We start from the raw sequence: 21,472 nt of genomic DNA on the forward strand, positions 1-21,472 counted from the left end.
AATTAAACACAGGGTGTCTTGCATTTGTTTTCTATCCTTTCAAGAAGGGTAATACATGTGTTAAAATCGAATGCATTATTGAGTAATTTTCCTCCTGGAGTCCAAAAATAAAATCCAGTGAAACATATGATATATATATAATTGTAAGTCTGACGAGTCTCAGTGAAAAATCTGAGCCCACTGAGTTGATCTGGTTAGACACGTCATTTCAATGTTCTTGGACACTTGACTGAAAACACTATGACTATCCTCTTACATTTTATCAGGATGGTGCAGCCATATTGCAAAACAATTAATTTCCCAAGGAGGTAATTAGTAAATTGGAAAGTGATTGAGAGGCTCTTAATTAACTCCACATCATTTGCTTGCATTCCTTCAGAAAAGCCTCTTTGGTTTGATTATAGCAGCAAAATGAGGTTTGCAGTTTCGAAGGCACACAGAGCTTGGCCTTGAGGTCTTTTCCGCTGCAAAAGTTCAGAATACAGTATTCTAATACAGTAACTACATCTATTATTCCTACTACTATTACCATGATAGGTATTACACCTATAAAATCTGTCCAGTATGTACAATAGCTAGGTTTTTAGTCCTGAATAAAAATGTGTCATCATTAACCAACCTTGTTATATTTGTGAAAGATTTAATAAATGTTTATCTGCACACACTCCCGTATGTTGGAACAGATGCAGAGTTTCGCTAAGTCACATAAGAACAAAACAGAGGATATGATACGGTTTTGCGAGTGAAATTTTGCTTGTTGTTGCTTTATAAATGACAAGATTTGGCCAACACTCCATGGTCAAAGTTCTGATTCTCATCCTTATAGACATATGAGTAGAAGATACATTTGGACTGCAGGCAAGACAGTTAGGCTCAGGCAGCTTTAGATACATAGACTAACTTTGTTTTGTTTTTTTGGGGGGTGGGGGGATTTAGTTCTGCAGCTGGAAGTTTAAGACAACGTAAATTCTAAAAATATAAATATAAAGTAGTTAGTAATTATTTTTTTAAACTTCTCTACACCATCGCAAGCTCTGACTTTGGCTTTTTCAATTTTTAATTATCTAAAATCTAACATTGGTGTGAATCTTTATTATTGATATATTACTTAAGGCAGCATTTCTGAACATAATTAATTAAAAATCAAGTTATTTACCTACATTTTGAATAGAGTATAATAGAATAGACTGTTTATTTTAAATTAGAATAATCTTTTTCATAGTCACAGTTTTTTTTTTTCTTTTGGCCGGAGCAGTCAAACACATCAAAACACTGTTATGCCCATTGGAGTCTTATTGCCAGGTTACTCGCGCACAGGAGCCCACAGCAGGTGCTGCCGAGTCCCACACTCAGCAGCAACTCTTCCCCAGAAGCCCCGCATCACCTCCTCCTCCTCCTCCTTGTCTTCCTCTTTCTCCTGCTTCTCTCTCTCTCTTCCTCTCTCTCCCTCAAGAGAGAGAGAGACTTTTGATTCAGCTGTGGACGGCTGCGCTGTTGCGACACTTTCCGTGGGTGTCCATGCGTAATTCCTGCCCAAATCGATCCCATTGCTGTTTCCTCTCCAACCAGCCGTCCCCTCTGAATGTGGTGGTATAGTCCGAAAGAGAGAGAGAGAGAGAGAGAGAGAGAGAGACTGAGAGAGAGAGAGAGCGCAGTTGACGGCTGCAGGTCCTTCAGTGAGGGACGCACACAGCGGGTGAGGACTCACCGTCACAGACCCTGGTGTCTATTTTGTCTCCTGTGTTCAGAGTGAGAGTCTGATTCCCCTAATCGTCTCTACACGGCGTTGGATTCAACTTGAGGAATACAAACATCTTCGAAGGTAAAGGGAGAATGACTTTTCCTTCTCTTTGCTTTCTTTTGTTTGGCAAAAATGTGTGAAAATGCCCGGAACAAAGCACTTTTAGGTGTGTTGCGCACCGGGTTCCAGGTTCCAGATTTGCGTTTAGAGGGAATCAGTGTTTGGATTTTGTTTGAGCTCCTGGATTTTTTTTTAAGATAGAGACAAAATGAAAACAATGCCTCGGCTTAGTCTGGAGTGAGATGCTTAGGTCTGAAACTACCCTCCATCACTAATGGATACTCAGACGCTCTATTCAGCCATGCTGGGAGTGTGAGCTCCGTTTTCTCTGGACTTGTTTTACATCAGAGCAGTGTTTCACTTACATCTACACTCTTTATTGCTATTTTCCAACACTTGCTGTTTCCTTTTGCTCACTTTGGCCGTGTGTAGAGAGGTGTCGTGGCCGCTGATGTGGCGCAATTTGTGCAGAGAGGACTTGGTTCTTTATGTCTCTCCAGTTTACTTTCCACTCACGTTTCTGCCCAGGATCAGAGGAGCGTTTGTTGGGCTGCAGGAGCTGCTGTGCCTGCCCACATCAGCACCGACACAAACTTAACTTTCTGATGCACACACGCACGCACAACCGCGCGCGCACACACACGCCGTTTGGTTATTTACGAGATGTTGAACTTTAAAGATCTATGGAGAAAACTTAATTGATGTAACCTTTTGGAAAACGAGGCTCACATTATTTTGATTTGGTCACACTTCTGTTATATGACTGACCCAGAGATATTTTTTTAATATTTACACAAGTGTTTTTTTTTTCTTTTAAATCTGTATTTATAGTTTTGTTGTGTCAAATTGACAGTTAAATGTTGTAATTACTATTGTTTTTTACGCACAGAATCCCGAGTTTTTATAATTTTCTAAAAAAAAAGCCAATTACTAATAAATCACTGCGTATATACTTATAAATAACAAGACATTAATAACACGGTATACTTGCGGCACATAAACGGCATTTACATGTATCTTTGGTGTTTTGATGTAAAGTACATGGTAGGAGCAGGGGGTGCATGCATCCTGTGTTGGAAGATCAATAGAGGGCACTGTTGAGCAGCGCTTTATAGCCGTGTGTTAATAACACCTTGCCAGGTAAAGCTTGCTGCGTCTGTTCTCCACACTTGACCGGGATTAGAACTGCAGACAAGAATGTTTTTTTGAACTAGACAAAAGTGCACACGGAGCAGTCCTCCTGGATGTGGCAGTGTCTTGGACAGGGACACTGCTGAAATGAAACAACTGCATGTCAAACATTTGTTAAACATGGTTTCAGGAGCGGCCAATGAAAATGTCTCTGAGATATTGTACATAGTTGCACTTTTCAATATCAAATAAATGTATGGTCATATCATGTTCAACTGTAAAAAAGTGAAACAGTTTAATCTTCAGTAAATATTATGTAAATAAAAAATAATCATTAGAATCAAACTGTGGCAATGGGTTACGTTAAGGAATATAAAGAATGTCAAATAATTTAGGTGGCAAATTAAACATTCATGTAATACTGGGTGAGGAAAAGCAGAGTGAAGAGAAAACAGTTGTCGTAAAATTAAATAAAATTGTAATTGTAATTGTTGTTGTCTCTCTTGAACATCATCCAGAAAATCCAGGAAAATCGTAAATTCTCTTTAACTTGACAACAACGGGGTATTAGACGATTAGATTCTGTAGAGATCACCTCTGAGTCTGAGCTGTACTTCAGTGGGTAACGTGAAGGACTGAAGAGATAGAGATTTGAGAACCAGCTGCAGATGTCACTTGTAATGGACAATATTTTTTTGTAAATAGACCAAGTACAGAATGGGATTTCTCCATAGAAATCAGAGTTAAGCACAAGACTGTGTATAAAAAATGAAAAAGACTAACCCTAACACAAATAATAAAACCTTTAAAGTCAAAGTCATAGTATATCATAGTTATCTTCAGTTATACCATACATTCAGAGCATACAGTTGGACTGAAATTATTTCTGCAATACTCTGCAATAGTAAAACAAAAAATAGATATAAAAGTATAAAATGTACACATCTCGTGTATCATTGAGATGATGACAACAATAGGGTGTATACTAGTTTGAAATGAGGGTATCTGGAGTGTCTTGGTTACTATGACCTGGATGACTGAGAACCTCCGTAGACTTGGTCAGACCTCCACTTGTTTCTTCTTCTTTTTCTGAAGATTGAATGGTTTAATAACGTCAGCTTCACGTCTTTCACGATATACAATTTCAGGAATTTGCTAATTGATGTCTCTCTTGAGAGAAAGCTACGTTTGTTTACCAGTGTGATGTCATCGTATAACAGAGTCCTGTAGCTTATCAACATCATCAATTATTTCCATTAAAAACCTTTTGTATATGATCTGATACATGTATTCTGCCCCCTAGAGGATTAGGGTTTACAAATTATAATAAATGCAGTGTACGACACATACAAAAATACCTCAGAAACAAAACTACGTGGCAACATTTTTTGGATTTTTTTACTATATTTAACAAACATCTCATTTTTTGTTCGAAGCTTTACAGGATTAATTATTACTGCAAATCCAACAACTTGTGTGCAGTATTGATTCAGCACTAACCACCACTGCTGGAGCTTGTACTTCTGTTTCCAGCACTGTGATGTTCATTTCAGATGTTTTATTTAGATAGAACAGTTTTTTTATCTTCAGCCAAATGATATTGTACAGGATGCTGTACGAACGCCTTTCATTTCAGCTCACTGTCAGAAGCGGGAGCAGAACTCCTGCACTTTGGTCTACCTAAACTGTTATAACCCTTCTCGCTGTCAAAAACTGATCCATATTTGCCGCTGAAGGTACCTCATTAGGCCCTGAAAGTGAAGAGTGAAATTACTTCCAATTTCATTGTAATACAAAACGCATCATCCTGCCTCCAGCCCTGTGAGAAACCTCTTTGGCTTAAATTAAAAGTCCATACCGTTCCATTCAAAGAGTGTGAATGGCTGGCTGGGATTCTGAAAAACCTGTCAGATAAAATAACAATTATGTATTTCACTTTAGCCCTCCTTTTAAAATCCCTCCTGCTGCTCTTTAGAACATGACAGACAGCAGAATACGGCGGCCCTACATCTGAGACCTGTAATTAGCCCCGGAAATACACAAATATTCATATTATTATGAAAAAATATTAGACTGCTTTTACCATTCACCCTCAAATTTGTCTCCTACTCGACAACCACGGAATCCAGAATCCAGGTCCTGATCTCAGCAGCGTAAATCTTCCCATCAGATATTCAACATACAGAGCAGGCAGACAGAAATGTCTTGCTTCATTAATCAACACACGTGAATGTTTTCCGACCCCCCGTCCTCCCACCCTGAACCACGTTTTGATTGATATTCATATATTCGTACAGGTTTTATCGGCCCCACATGCTTGTCTTATGGATGATTAAGGCTTTTGTTATTTAAAGGGCTGTTTTTAGTGTCCTGGGTCAGGCCTTTCAAATGGAAAACAGAGTTCCATCTTTGATGAAGTTATGAGGGCTCTTGACAAGTCCTGGTGGGGCGGAGGGGACCAGTCTTGTCCAGCTAATGCGAGAGCTACACACACACGCATAATTGTTCTCGTAGACTTCTTCTGTGTTCACTTCCATTTTACTTCCTCCGCGTGACGTCTTTGTGGTACAGTGTGTGAAAGTGTTTTGTTTTTGATTACGCTCCGCGGGTCCGTGTCGTCATGGCATCTGATGTGAACATGAATAATTCATAATTAGTGAGGAATATAATAGGTGTAGAGTGGATGAGCCGACAGACTCTCCATCAAAGTTTTAGTGATGAATGTCTAAACTGTGGCATAACTTGTGGGGAAGCACCGGACAGATGTAAAAGTTTAAAACGTGAATAACTTGTGGGGGAGCACCGGACAGATGTAAAAGTTTAAAAGCGTGGACAACTTGATCGGTCCTCCTCTCCTCTCTGTTATAATCTTTCCAAGAAACACAGGAGGATTGACTGACCACGAAGGTGTGTGTCTGTCTTAGGCGATAACAGAGGGATATAGATAACACTGTTTGGTCTGAGGTCACACTCTTTAAGCCCTCACATATCTCCAGGTCTGGAAATGTGACTTTAAAGAATATACTGTACCTTCTTCTCCCTGCTGTGGAAACACTGTACTGTCATTTCAAGGTTAGACTTTTTCATCCACTGGGACCAAGGAGGACATTTCAAATATACTTAATCATTAGACAGTATACATGAAATTAACAGAGAAAGAGTGGTTGTCAACTGCTGGTTTGGGAAGTAGTGCCATGTAAAAGAAAGTCTAGTTCTCAATTTGGCTTGATGTTATTATGCCACTCACACACCAATGTCACCTGCAACTACTCAAGCTAACAAAAAAAAAAAAAAACCCTAATTCCATTCAACTCCGAAAACCTTTTTTCTTCCGGAATTAGATCTAATGAGGTAAAAGGGAGAACACACATACAGGGAAATGAAACTGATTTTTCCAGGTAAACGCATACAAATCAACAGGATATAAAACAATAGAACTATATTTTCTATAGATATATTGCATTAATACTATAAAGGGTTAACTCCTGTGCTTACTTGTTTTTGGTCTTTTACATACTCATCTAATCTTATTAAACATTTACATCTTGATGAAAACAACAATTTAGACCATAAATGATTCATCAAAGTGTTTATTATTATTTAAGTTTCTTTTAAGTTGACAAACAATGTGTTTTCACTTGGAATTAAAAAGAAAAAGGCATTTTGTTAAAAACCTAAAATGAGCTGATTGAGAATATAAAGCTGTTAGTGGAATAATATATTCTGTTTAAAAATCATTATGATGTAGTGACACTGTCACAGAGACTTGCATTTGTACAGAGATACTTGCAAAACCAACCCAGACAACCGCCGCCGAGCCATGTGAGCCGTATTATTTATCGTCCATTTTCGTCTAAATGGGATCAAACTTAAAAATCAACTAAGAGGAGACCTGCTGTGAGACAATTAGTGACCAGCTGAGAAATTGCTGTGCGGGCGGTTGTTGTTGATTTAGCTTCTTTTCACCAAGCAAGAGTTTGGTGTGTGACAGAGGAGCTGAGAGACAGCGAGAGAGAGAGATTTCAGCCTTTTAGAGTGGCCTGCTCAGGCATTGTAATTAGGTCAGGGGACGCTGAGGAGAAACAAAGCTGTCTGCATGCAGAGAGAGCTGCAAACATAGTGTGTTTTTGTCAAGACGTTCCACAGCTAACGGGGAACGATGCAGAGAAAATGTTAACCTGCCTTTGTCTCTATCTCTATGTATATGTATATGTATATATATATATATATATATATATACATATATATATATATATATTCTTCATGCTGTGGTTGCTCTCTGTAATGCAAATCTAAAGTCAGGTTTGTCAGGTTGCGTCTCTTGACTTGTAGCTGAATCCTTCACCTCTATATATGCTTCTATATTATCTGAATTCAAAGCTCTGCTAGCTTGACACCTGCATTTGACTGTTTTTTTTTTCACAATGCCGACACGAATGTCACCTGTTTCCATTTACACCGTCCCTGAATGCAGATTCCGATCTGAGTACAAGCTCTGCATTTGTTATTTGTCAACTTGGGCAGAAAGGTAAAAAAATAAATACAAATGGGCTGAGGCTTGTTTTTTTGTTTTTTGTTTTAGTAAGTAATGAAAACATAGTGTTACCGTATTAACTGTCAGCAGCAAATGTAAGACGACAGACACACTTTGATAAACGCCAACAGCCTACAGCAGAGACGGGCCAGTGTGGTCTTCTCGGTGCAGCCTGAGCCAGTGGGTGGAAATGAATAATTCCACATTGTCTGTCTGTCTGGGTCCCTGCAGTCTCCAAGGATCTCATTGTTTCTAATGCAGAGTGCACTTGGCGTGGCCTTCGCTTGCAGCGACTGCCTATCTGTAACCTGGTCCCTCTGCGACTCGACACACAACTCTGACATCTCTGAAAGCTGATTCTGCCGCAGCTTGGCTTTACTTTGCCTCCATCTGATCTAATTAAAGGTTGATGTGCCTCACGTGTCTCAGTGACTTCATTATTGTTGATAATTGTTTCCACCAGCTATTGAAAGTTATTACCACTCAGGAGAATTTTGTAGCGTTAAATGTCAATTCAGCATGGGTGCCTTACTGTTTTGATTCCCTTGAGGTAGAAGGCAAGTTTGTAGAAATAAACGTATGAAATTCTTGTCCTTAACGAGAAATGTCTTGGTATTCAAAGTTCAGTTATTTAGTGATTTGTCATTTATTACAAATGATTACAATATAAATACCAAAAACACATAAAAAATGTGAATTGATAAGGTGCTGCTCATTGACATATTGACGTTTCCCTCAGTGTCTCTGTATTGACCGTTTCTTGTTTTTCCATTTTCTCATTGTTCCACCCACTGGCCTTTATGGAGCGGGTGTAAGAACGTGTGTGCACCACCATGCGCTCATACCTGTGTGTGCGCATGCGCGCATGTCTGAGCAATTTGATTTTTCTCTTTGTATGCGTGCGAAGCGGACGTGAAGGCATGTGCCTTTTCTCTCCTGTGCCTCCTCTCTTCAACCCCAGCAAAGGTTTGAGCAGGGTGGGAATGAAAGGGGAGCAGGAGGAGGAGAAAGTTCCCCCCGCAGTTGATTTGGCCATTGTGGGGGGAAGGAACACTATACCCATTGATGGTGTGGACGCATGGCTGAAACCCCTCAGACGCTTTAGGAAGGAAGCTTATTCAAGACTTGTTGTGACCCAGAGGAACTGGTTAGGAGATGGGTGTTGGGCCTATTGTGAGAACGCTGGGAACATTGTTCCTTCTTCACCACTTTAACATCACTGAGAACGTACTGCTTCTCTGAGGTAGATGTTCTCTCAGGTTGTCCCAGGTTTTTGATGTAAAGACGCTGAAGAGGTCTCACAACAGTTCCTAAGACCTGTGTTAGATCTAAGATCTGTGTTAGATCTAAGACCATTTGTACATCTAAGCCGTGGTCCTGAGGCTGCCTGGAGGAGATTGATGTACCTCCTAATTAAGTAAGAGTTGGGAGTATAGCTCAGCTTTCATAGGAAAACTAACTCTAATATAATTATTAGTGTTAGTTTAAAGAAGGTGTTTGTGATTATATCACCACTTCACAAAGTTTTTACGTCTTAAGACTATTTGAAAGAAAACCTGTTTACTTTCTGGTTCAATTCAACAGAGAAAAAAGTGAACCTTTTAAATACCCATATATGTATTCCCACAAGGTACCACGCCAGTACTGCGTTTTCTAGTTATAACTACTATTCCAGTGTAATGTAGAAGCAGATGTAGACTGACTGACATATCCAGAAAAAAACAAAGACATTCATCTTACTTACTATTCCATTGAAAATACCATCAGTTTGGTTTAGATCAGTGGTCTCAAATTCTGGCTCGGGGGCTACTTGCAGCCTTTGAAGTGCTCACATCTGCCCCGTGATACATGCCAATAATAATTTTAATTGTTTCTTAATTTTTCCTTCAAAAATGCTTTAGTTGATCATTTAAAATGTAAAAAACATATTTGTACCAGCTGACAGGGCCCTTCCACGAAAAGACGGTGACAGCAGTGGCCCCCAGCAGTGGCCCCCAGCAGTGGCCCCCAACTCAGTTTAGTTTGAGACCCCTGGTTACGATGGTGTTGTACAAAGAAAGCGACCAAAATAGGGTGCGTTGTAAACAGTCTTTTAACTCTGGTCTAGGATCTAAGTTACTCTCAGACACCTTCTCAAAGGTGACCCGTCCTGTACTTTATAACCAACCAGGGTCGACCTCTCTGAAATCACGTCACAATCACAAACCACGAGTGACTTTTCTAATATTTGTTGCTCAGTTTGCTGTTGTGTTTGCAGCGAAGGAGGACGTCTTAATTCAGGCTGTCATCTCAACAGTAGCGGAGGCTGTTGGTGAGAACAGATCGGACTTCCTGATGTGACTACTTTACCTTATATTAGCGCTGGTTTCTTTCCAGTATTAGACTTTGATGAAGTGTCTCTGACAGGTCGTATAACTGGCTCATTAGAGAGCACAGCACATGCATCTGTGCTGGTCAGCAGTCTGGCCTGTCTGCATGTGAATTTGTCCTTGAGTGTGTGTGTGTGTGTGTAATTACCTGTATTTGTGTCTCCTTCGTTTTCACTTTTTATTTGAGGTAATGACCAGAAAAACCCAGCATGCACTTGGGACACATGTAATTGGACGATCATGTGTCACGCTGTGACTTGTAGTGCGATTCGAATCATTTTGCAGCGGTCGTTGTTTTAGTGAAACGTGACCTGAAATGTAGAGCAGAAATCCAAATTTGAATGTTTTTGTGATGATGCTTGGACCAATGATGATGCTGTTTTTTTTTCATAAATGAGGATTTACAGTAATAACAGCTTCATGAATGTCAGCTGTTGATGAGTGCCACGTGAATGTTCCTGATCTATAAAAAACGTTCTTCAGGAGAGAATTTCTAGAGAAAAGCAAACCTTTCAAACTCGATTTTCCCCCCATCTCGTCCCCGAGTCGATACTCAAGTATGACCGCTGTCCCATTAAGCTGTCAGGAAACGGCAAACTGCAGAACAGGGGATGTGTTTTATATGAACGATTCCAGAAGACAATTTTGTGCCGTTTGTACCTTCATTTCGCTGAGGTTCCTCTTCCTCTAAGTTTTTTTTTTTCATAGTTCACCATGGTGTCTGAATTTTGATCAAAAGTCACTAAGCTTTATGATCTGTTTTTATAGAATGGTTGTTTCAGTAGTCTTCTACTGTACATCTCAGGTTTATGTGCTTCCTCTTGCCATGAGTTTAAATTGTATATTATATGGAGATGTCTATAAAGGTACACCACACTTTTCTCCTATTACCTTCTATTGTCCAACTAGTAGAGTTATCAACTTCTGCTGCTGCAAAAAAGCCCTCCATGTGTTGTGTTTTTGTTGCACTCTTTTTGGTTATTTGGTTATACTCTCTCTTACACTGTGTAGCAGCAGTTAGCTAACACCAGTGGGATCATTTCCTTTTCAGCGTTAACGTGCACCTACAAACCGACGCTCGTGGAAGTTTTTTTTTCCGTTATAAGGCGCAGGAAGCAGGTGTACCTAATGAAGTGGCCAGTAAATCGAAATTAGAGGAAGCCAAAAGAGGAAGCACAGACAGCTGTTTAATGTTGATGAGGTTGGTGGTGAAGGACATTTCTATTCCAATTTAAACCATTTTTGTGGAAAGTCAAAACAAAACAGATCATGATCTCGACAGCAACAAGTGTCAGGCCTAGAAGGCGCGGCCTGTTCTCTCTAAAGTCAGTTTAGACATTTATATTCATTTACATTGATGCATTTAGCAGACGCCAAAGCAACTGTCAGTCAGGTATATGGGGTTCGAACCCAGGACCTTCTTTGTGTAAAGCATACGTGATAACCACTACCATATGGAACCAACCATTAGTGAACATGCCGATCTGTTCCTTCGCAAGACCACGAACCATAAGTTGCTGGCTGAGGCTGTTGATAATCTGTTGTCAATTTAGAATTTTTTGATACAATCATAACTTTCTGTAGAAATCTGTTTAAAAATGTACAAAAGGGAAGCAGAGACAATCATACAGTCACTGAACCACTGAGGGTTAAATGTTACCTGCTGAAACATTTGAATCATAGAGATTATTATTATTTTACAGACTCAGTACATTTTCTATGCTATCAAAATGCAATAAATAGTTTCACGGAGAACTGTTGCCATTTTCCTCCGCACACCTGCAATAAATCATTATTAAAATCCAAACATGAATCTAATAAAAGCTGAGACATGCATCGCGTCACCGAAGCGCACCATCACAGTCACCACAGGTTACACTTCATCAACGGTTGAGAGATTTTCCTGTTGGACCTGAATAAAAATGAGCAGCTACTGTATCTTCACTCCAACACAACCTGCTTCGCATTTAGCTGTAATTATTCAAGTGTATCTCCTGACCTTTTTCTTCGGCCCTTGCCAGAAATCTGTTGGCCTGGAGCCAACAGAACAAAGAGAGTTTTTTCACTACACCGTGCCAGATTGTTTTGATCCAGGTTAGGGATGAGCTAAAGGTCTGAAGAACAGAAAACTTGAGACGTTGGAAGCTTTTACCGGAGGATGGTTCCGTGAAGGAGCCGTAATGAAGGGATCACGAGTTCAGCGTTACAGAACAGTGAGGGACGCAGAGTGTATTCACAACCATGTGTCTCTGATATACGTGTAACTGCAACCACGTGTTTAGGTGAACCTTACAAAAGCTGCTCTGTCTGTGACAGGCAGGAGCGAGATGATGTTCTGGTCAATAACACGAGGTAAAAGTTCATATGTAAACACATTTTAAGGATGGAAAAACAACTTTTTCTGGCCTTTAATTTGGTGGTGTTGATTTTTTTTTAAATAAATCATTCTTTTTGCTACATCAGCACACTAAGAATCTCAGTCTTTTCTGAGCTTGCTTTAACTTTACTGAACTTGTTTCCTTTGTTTTGCTGTATTATTTCAGAATTTTAGCTCTTCTGTCTGAAAAAACCTCAAAACAAAACATCTTGACATCTTGTAAAGTTCTATGTACTTCCACATTCACACAAGAGCGATTCCTTTATGATGGCTTACATTTTCATTTTCTTCTCACGGTATCAGATTTTTAAATACAGTACATCTGAAAAGCTAAATTGTTTTTTCCTGAAAAACCTGTCATGTATTTCAGTACAGTTTAGACTGTAACCTTAAACTGGGTTTAGTTGTAAGTATCCCAGGAGGAGCAGTGGGATTTTGGGTATTTTATAGTTTTAAATCTGCCCTCCCAGCTCCTCTTTGCAGGGTGTTTGGACATCGGGATTCATCTTGGTCTTTTGTTCATTTAAGGATGGAACTTTCCCTCTGTGAGGGTAGAAAGGTTTGTATGAGGCTGAGGCAGATGACAAGAGAGGAGAGTGACATTGATTAATGTTAGGGCAGAAACACAGACAGACGGTCAAGATTCTCAGGGCCCCGTCAAAGAGTGCTGAGAGGAATCAGAGCGTCTGATGACCAACACTTCGTCTTCCTCACTGGAGATCAGAAAGAAGCTGAATCGCAGCGATGCAAATTATTTACTTTAAAAAGTCCATTACGCTTCCACTTACTGCGTAAAAGCACAGGTAAATTGAAATATTTGATTGAACGGTGGAGCAAAATGAGATTCACCTGTGTGCCCTGAGAAAAAGTCCTCAGCGTTGGGCTGATTAATGGCAAAAATTGCTCGCTTCGTATTCCGAGGACTTCAAACGAGTGGAGATGGCCTTTCCCTGATGGAATAGCTGGAGGGGCTTCTAGTCAACGGTTGAGAGTCACAAGGAGCTCCGGTTACTGTGCAGCCTGTTAACAAGGAAGTGAAGTGATGGAATACCTGAGGCAAAATGTCTGCATGATAGAGATAAGCAGCCGACTGTGCTTCATTACATTTCCATACACACTCTCACACACAGTCGCACACGTGCACACCTTCTTTTCCGTAATATTGAACACATTGTTGTACAAAGGAAGGACCTCAAAGGTTTTTGTGGTTTATTTTTCTCTTTTTATGTCCCCACTCCGGGAGTCCAATTTTTTTCCCACCTTCCATTGCCCTTCCCCCTTACCTGCTCCTTTCTGCCACGTCACACTGCAGGTGAAAGGAGCCTCTGTTAGGTCGCTGTAGTGAACAATCTGTGTGCGTGAGCAGTGTGTTCTACATTAATGACAGACAACCTTAAATCCTACAAAGAAAACAACACACACCACAATAAAGCAGTCAAAAAAAATGTTGCTAAACATTCACACAATACAAAAATACAAATTGAACAGATCAATGGAGCTGTAAAACACAAAAGGAGTACACTAAGAGCAAATCCACTGACAGTATTGTGTAGGAAATATCAAAGGAGTTAGTATAAGAATTCCTAAAACCACATCAGGCAAATAACAACACAACTCAGTTCAAATGATAATGTCAACATATCAAAGGAGACATAAAATAATATGTAACATATTATTTTTCTTTGTTTTGACTCCAGCAAATACTCTAATACTGCAATATTCAATATACCTCTAATATGATCAAAGGAATCAAAGGTCACACCAAAGATGTCAGAGTGAAGAACTTGTTCTAGTTTTCTAGTTGAAATGGCCAGTTTCTGGGTCATAGTCAACTTAGGCCACAACTTGAGTGGGCTGATCCTCAGGCTTGCTGAGGCTGCCTCCCCCCTTTTCCCCTTTCTTCCCTTTTCTCATCTCCAGTGACCCTGGCATTGGCCAACCAGCCGACCACCTCGGAACACTCTCTCCTCTCTGTGATTTGACCCTCTGGCTCTGCCTCCTCTTTGTATCAGTATCTGAGAGCACACAGAACCATGTGATGTCTAGTAAGAATTAAAGGGGACTTGATGAATGAGCTCCAGACATACAGACATGCCTTTGTGTATTCATCCACCTAAAGGAGGTAACATTACCTTGTCATTTTTCCACACTTGTCCGCCTTGTTGGCCTAACATCACTAGGAAAAAAAAGTGTGTGGCCTTGTTTTTACATTGTGGTTCATAAAATGCCACAGGTCATTTCAATACTAGGGAAGAAGAGTGTTGTGTAAATATAGCAGCTGGGTGTTTCATCGCAGAGCAAATGTCTGCCCCGGCCCATGGCAGATCGCTCTTGCTAGTTTTGGCCAGCAGCCCCATTCATCACGCTGTACGATAGCAGCTTTAGTCAAGCCCTTTTAAAACCGTGGCTGAGGTCCCAAAAGTGGACTTGAATCCAAAATGTGTCTCTTAGTGACAAATGTGTTGTTCAAAGTGCTGTGGCCGGAGCACTGTTTGTGTGCTCCGTACCTTAACATGGTTATGATAAGGACGTCTTATCTGTGACTGCAAAAGACAAATGTTTTATTAGGTCATTTATCTCAAAGGGTTACAGCTGTCTAACAGGAGTCACTGATGGTTAAATGACTGAGCTGTCAGTCATGTGACGTCTTTGATTGTTATGTTTGTATTGGTAATATACAGTGCAGTCAGTTGTATGGAAGCCATTTTTGTTCGTTATTCCAGATGTTTTCTTTTCTTTTATTGGGTGTATGTTTTTTTGTTTAAAAACATACAAATATAATATCAAATTTTAGGCCAACGAAATTGCAGACCAGTCACTAGAAATACAAAGACTTGAAATCAGTACTTGGACAATTTATACACTGAAGAAGCTGGAAAAAGCAGATGAAAATGTGTAAAATTTGCCATGCATCAACAATCGATGAGAGCCTTGACCTTAACGTGATGAAACTGGTTTGGAATTAAGATTAAGAAGCAAACAGTGTAAAAAATAAATCATGTCTGGGAGGTTCTTGAGAGACGTGCTTTAGTGCAGCCTGGAGCTAGTCCAAGTCAACTAGTCCTAGTGAGAGTGCCCCTCGAAAAGAACCAAAAAACCTCATCTAAGTGAGACTAGACTGCTTACAACGATGTTTTATGGTTTAGTGGTTTCACTCAGTGTTGATGTATGGTGGGTTTGTAGAAGCTCTCTTTTAGTTTACTTGACTCGGGCCTTGTGGAACATAGAATTATACTTACAGACATGCAGCTCTGTCTCTCATTTACTTTACACTGGTTTTGCTTTCGCATCTCATTTTGGCTCCACTGAATTATAACCCCCTGAGGTAGCAGTGAGGAGACAACAAGAGAGAGGGACTCTTCACACTGTTGCTCCGATGTCTCAGTTTGTGTGCAGTGGCACTCTGTATGCAGATGAAGATCTCTTCCTGGCACTCACCTTGAAAAACTAAATTGATTTAGCCTCTGTACTGGTTGCAATAATAATGGGAATGCTGACATTTGGCCTGTGGTTCCTCATTAGGTTGAGGTGGAATGAACCCATTGGGCATTCAGCTGATACGTGACCCTCCGGTTAGGACAATGAACAGCCATTTTTAATGAAAACACATTCAGTTCGGTCACTTACTGTATGCTTTTGAGTTGTAAAGTAGTAGAAAAAAAAGAATTGGAGATCATTATGAGTGCAGTCTGAAAACCCCAGAGCAGACCTTCAGGCAGATTAGACTTTGGAATGGTTAAAAGGAGTACTCAAAATATTAAAACATGTGCTGTGCAACATGATCAGGTGCCTTACGAGAAATGGCGTTTGCACAGGAAGTCAAATATCTCTGTCTGCCTCAGGTTACGCCCCGCATAGACCGATGTTGTTATAATGAACGAAGAGGTACATAGTAACTGCCACAGCCTTTTTAGGACACACCCATTGAACATATTGAAATGTGTGCTACTTCTGCAGAGGTGTTTAAAAATCTGTGCTAAAAGTGGGTTTTTTGGGGGTTTACCACTAAAAACATGGAAAGTGCAAAGTACTTTAAGAGTACTCCAGTTTTAGCCTTTTGCTTAACATGTATTTAGCAGTCAGTAAACACATTGGTAATACATAGGAAGTCATTATTTCTTGTCCTGCCAACTCCCTTTACTTCACTCCCCCGCTCTCCAATGCTCCAGACTGCTCTGTGCCACCCTCGATGCCCCCCGCCGCTCTGTCAGTGTGCCCCTGCTGGGCATGTCGCCCAGACACCCCGGCCATTTACACACCAGAGGTGGATGTCTGCTGTGCCCACGCGTCTTTGACTTTGCTGCAGACTCGTTCCTATTCATTAAAGCAGCACAAATGACGGAGGGTCACTCGTGACTCGGCAGCGAGGCATAAACAAGACATAAAACCGGAGGCTGTTATTTAGAGGCGTCTTTTGCGACGGCTAGACTGTCTTCAACTTCGGGTGTCCTTTCTTTGTTCCTTCTCTTCCCCTCTGGTGGTCTTTGGTCTGTGCAGCCATTTGTCTGTCTGTCAGACCGGTGACTTCTAGGTGATTGCAATGACGGTGGCTCTTTGTTTTCTGATTTGTTTTATTAAATCCTAAACATTATTACAGTCATTACTCTCTGAGATCTTAGAGCCAAGATGGAGATTTAACATTTTGTTTTTCTCACCCTGTGATTCTCCCAACACAGTACAGTATTATGGTCTGTTGTGATTCTGTTCTTCCCAGAGAACTACCTTGTTGTGTAAAATGGTGTCAGTGGGACAAGGAAACGCTACACACTTGAAAATACAACTGATCTTTTTGGATTAGTTGTTTTTTCCTGTGGTTTGAGTTACAGTGATGTCATTATGTACTCTCAGAATGTCAACGACCTCTCTGTGATCCTCTCAATTATCTAAATGGTGACACAGTAATGGGCTTAGTGAGCAATACTGATGAAGGTTATGAAGAAGGTGACAGAACAGACTCCCAGGGTCCTCCTGTGCTCACTTTGTGTGTTTGTGTGTGAATAAATAAACAAGGTTGTGAGGCCGAGGTTACACTCAACATTTTTAGTCTGATCTCCTCAAACACAGAGGTCTTTATCCTGTAGCTGCTGTTCGGTCAGTTGACACACTAGATTCCTGGATTCAAACAACATTGACCACAGTCCCTCTACAGACAGTCAAAGATCTGTTCTCACATGGTACGTAGGTGTGTCCAGGACACATCAATAAGTTCATTTAACACTGTTGGTGTGTGATCTAATCACCTGTGACACATGTCCAATCCAGACCTCAGTGGGACCTGTCGGTGGTGACGCTTGTTTCACACACACAGTTCATGTCAGCTTTCTTCATGAATCATTTTCTGTATTTGTAAACATGCACCATAAGAAAAACATCTGATTATTTTTGGGAGAAATTTTGTCAGTCTCCAAACAAACTTTTTTTTATTCATTAAGTCTGTCAGTTTCCCTGTACTTTTAAAGTTGCAGTTTAAGGTAAAATTGTCTAATATCCAATATGTCCATTTATATGATGCCAGCTAAATTTTGGTTAAAAGATAGAGATGAAACCAAACCTAGTTTTACCATTATAAACAGACTCTCCAATCCTGTGACCTACTGAAATAAGCCTCACTAAATACATTTATCTTGTGACCCAGTATGTAAAATATACTGTTCAGTCTAAAGACTCAGGGACTTGTGTTGACTGTTGTAAATGTATCGACTGCTGCTGAAACCTTTTTTTTTTTTCAAAAATAATAATCAGTCTACAGTTGCTCACAATCCATTTGACAGTTGTGTCAGTCCGTTTGTCAGCCGGAAACTTAACTGCCATGCGAACCATGAGCCAAGCTGGCACTGAAACCTCCACAAATGCATGCTGGGTGCTGAGATGGTATTCAAGCTCCGAGTCCTTGAATAGAAGTGTGTGCAAATAACAACATGTGTATCACCTATGTGTTAGACCAATGATAAGTGGATAAACGGTGGAGTTATTGGATATGTAGTGCGTGTCATTCTCCAGTAGAGGAAAGTGACTTGTTGTACAGAGCAAGACTTGCTCTAGCTCTGTGGTTTCAGATTAGCATTAATGTTGGTGATGGTGGTAGAATCCAGCTGCTCAGCGTTCTGATGCAGTACAAGGACGAAAACACTCAAAAACTTGGACCGTGTTCAGCCTAGTGGCAGCTCACTGCAACGAAAACACTCAACAACTTGGACCGTGTTCAGCCTAGTGGCACTAGAGTTTGATACTGAGGACGGACGACAGGACAGGACAGATCCTCCGCCCGACTGTATAGGTGTGCATGTGTTGCTGGTGTCCCTGACACTCCCTGTGATCTACTGTGGTGGCTGTGGCCTCCAGGGACACCCAGGACAGCTGGCTGGCACGGAGTAGAAGAGATGAAGAGTAAAAGAGCTCTCCACTGTGTTTTGTCTTGCCTCTCTTTCCTTGCCAGAGTTAGATACAACACAGGTGTGTCATCTTAAATTCTACTGTAATCCCAAAGCTGTGGAGAACAGAGAAGAAAGGCAACACTGAGCAACTGAGCTGGGCTGACTGGAAAAGAAGGGACCAGTCCCCATAGTTGGATTCCAAAATAATCAATCATTAAACTATTATAAATTGCATATGAAAAAAGTAAAATGTAAACCAACACAGCACCAGTTTGAAATTCACTACATGTGATCAAAGACTGTGTGTACAGTAAGAACTGGAGGCGGACTAGCAGCTGCCGTGCCGGTTTCAGGTGTAACTTTGTGATAAATGATATGTCAATAAATATTAATAACACTTAGTTAAGTTATGTATGTGGGTTAAAGAGAATATTAAGTAGGGATGGCTAGATATAATTTTTATATCTTTTTAACAGTGCCAAAATCCAGAGATTGCATAGACTTCACAGTCTTTGTCTTTAAAACTTATGAGGAATTACAGTCATCATTGTCAATGTTCATTCTCTCTCATGAAGGATGTTGAATTTCTGTGCATATCTCTACCTTTTTCTGTTTGTGCTTCTTTTTTGACATGGTATCAGATACTAGAGATTCTGTCAAAAAGGTGAGAGGAGAACCTGAGTCTGAAGACAGGTGCTGCGTTTTCAAGTTATAAATAATGACATTTCTGTCAGGGTTTCTGCAACTTTCCTGGGACTTGAACTATTTCCTTTGATTACGAGCGCCTTTGTCCTGAAGAAACCACTGCAGTTCTGACGCCAAGAAGAATGGAATAAAGGGCAGCAGGGTTAGAAGCAATACTGGAGAAGTCTTAAAATGAAGCCCAGCGTGCTTTGACAAAATGGAAAAAGCTTAAATTACTTCTTTGTCTTTGTTTTGTGCTCAAAAGTTCAAAGAAATAATGCTCCTTCCGTTTCCTTTCCTTTCATGAAGCATGAATTATTTTGCACAATTTAGTAACACAACAAGAACCTCATGTTGACTTACAAAATGACAATTTTACTTTTACTTCAATTATTTAAAGGGAGAACGATTGGTCAATTGAACGTGACAGCACTGGAATTTTAAACTGTGCGCATTCACAAAATATTGTGCTATGCAACATGCACGTCTCTTTTTTATTTCAGTGATTGAAAAATGTGACTTAAAGGTAGCCACATCTCTGTTTTACTTTAGTCTTTTCTCACAAAATACATTCCAGTTGATCTAATAGTCAACTACCACAGGAAGTGCGGCTACGGTCCAAAAAGTCCAGCAAAACCTTTTCTTTATTTACCTCTACTGCTTACTTGGAGAACACTTGGATGCCGCTCTCTGACCCTGAGTTTTGATACTTTCTGCTACAGTACTTCCTGATGGATAGCTCCTGGTCAAAGTTTCTGTTTATTTCCAGCCACAGCTGAGGATTGAACAGCAGCTACGGCTAAAATGCACTTTTCCTAAAGGAAATGGGAAAACCTGTCTGTCTGTGCATATATACACACATACTGCCTTAAAAGAAAAATGTTTCATAGCACTTGTCATGCTATTTTGAGGAGGAAAAGAATGGTATTTAAAGTTAGCCTACATATGATCTTTGTGACGACACTGATGTGATTTGTTAATTTATCTTGACAATAGCGTACCATGACCTTAAACGACGCCATTCTGCTTCGAAAACGGCCAGATCTCAACTTTTAGGTCAGATGTGATCTAAGGTTTATCGCTATATTATTGTCTCTCAGGTGAGCTGTAAATCAGCCGGAACACCCTTTTTGGATCATGAATTCTCACTGATACTTAAGCTCATCCACATTCAGACAGTGTAACGTGCTTTAATGTTCCCATTTATCGTTCCCACCCCAGGCCATGCTCTCTTTGGTTCTGAATTAATCGCCTCTTTTACTGGATAACTTATCATTTCTCCGTGTTCTGCCAGTCAGTCTTAATTGCTGAGTACTTTTATTTCAGGGGTTGTTAAGAAATTAACAAATGCATCTGTGGCAGTAAACAATGTTTGAAATTTAAAGTGTGTCTGTCTGTCTGCTGCTTTTTATACAATATAAGTCTCAGCAGTCAACACTGGGTAGTATTCATCTGTCACTGGCTTCTCTTTAATAATATCATCAAACCACAGTGATGGGTTAGAGCTTCAATAAAACATGGAGATCTTGAACCTCTCATCTCTTGTATTTGGGTCATCAAATTTCATCTGATTTCCAGCCATTTTATTGTTTTACTGTTTTTACTGTTATGTGTCTTTTATTCTTGTTTTTTTAGTGTGACTCATTCACATTGTTAGAAGACATGTCTTATTTCGACTCTGTTTCTCTCTCATAGCCCTATTTATTCTTTGCCTGATGTCTCCATGGCCCTATTTATTCTTTGCCTGATGTCTCTCTTACAACATTTTTAGTTCTTTTTATTTTTTATCCAGAGCTACTCTCTTCTTGTCTCCCCCCCCCCCCCCCCCCCCAGCCCTTTCAGTTGCTCTGCTCCAGGTGGAATTTCCATTGATTAAAACCAGACGCGTCCTGCACTTTTGTGTCCACCTAATCAAGTCCAGCTCAGGAAGATGAATCACCTACATCCCTTTTCTATCTCCCCACATGAATCCCTCACTCTCCTGGCTGTCAGCACCAGATTGAAAAGAGTCACTCTTGATTGTATTTGGGTTTAGTTAACAATAGGGCGACCAGGTTAGTCCTCATTGGGTTCAGTGTTTGTGCCAGGCTTGGTTAGAGTCAATGGACGTCCTGTAATGGTGCATTACACGCATTTCTGTGTTACAATGGGAATGTAAAAATGTATAATTAGTTGTGCAGTTTAGTAGTGGAAAGGCAATAA

At 40.3% G+C, this 21,472-nt stretch overlaps 1 protein-coding gene across 2 annotated transcripts in view; it reads left to right on the forward strand.

The window, feature by feature from the left end:
* Nucleotides 1-1,509: 1,509 nt before the first annotated feature.
* The window catches only part of sema5ba (sema domain, seven thrombospondin repeats (type 1 and type 1-like), transmembrane domain (TM) and short cytoplasmic domain, (semaphorin) 5Ba), a 148,543-nt gene continuing 128,580 nt past the window's right edge, over nt 1,510-21,472 (forward strand). The window contains exon 1 of one of the 2 annotated variants that reach the window (XM_025064015.1): nt 1,510-1,822. The gene's annotated coding sequence lies outside the window, so the exon portion shown is untranslated. The remainder of the gene's footprint in view (nt 1,823-21,472) is intronic. The other variant, XM_008328336.3, reaches the window with a different exon arrangement.

This window comes from Cynoglossus semilaevis, chromosome 16 (assembly GCF_000523025.1).
Source record: "Cynoglossus semilaevis isolate Cse_v1.0 chromosome 16, Cse_v1.0, whole genome shotgun sequence".
NCBI classification, from domain to species: domain Eukaryota; kingdom Metazoa; phylum Chordata; class Actinopteri; order Pleuronectiformes; family Cynoglossidae; genus Cynoglossus; species Cynoglossus semilaevis.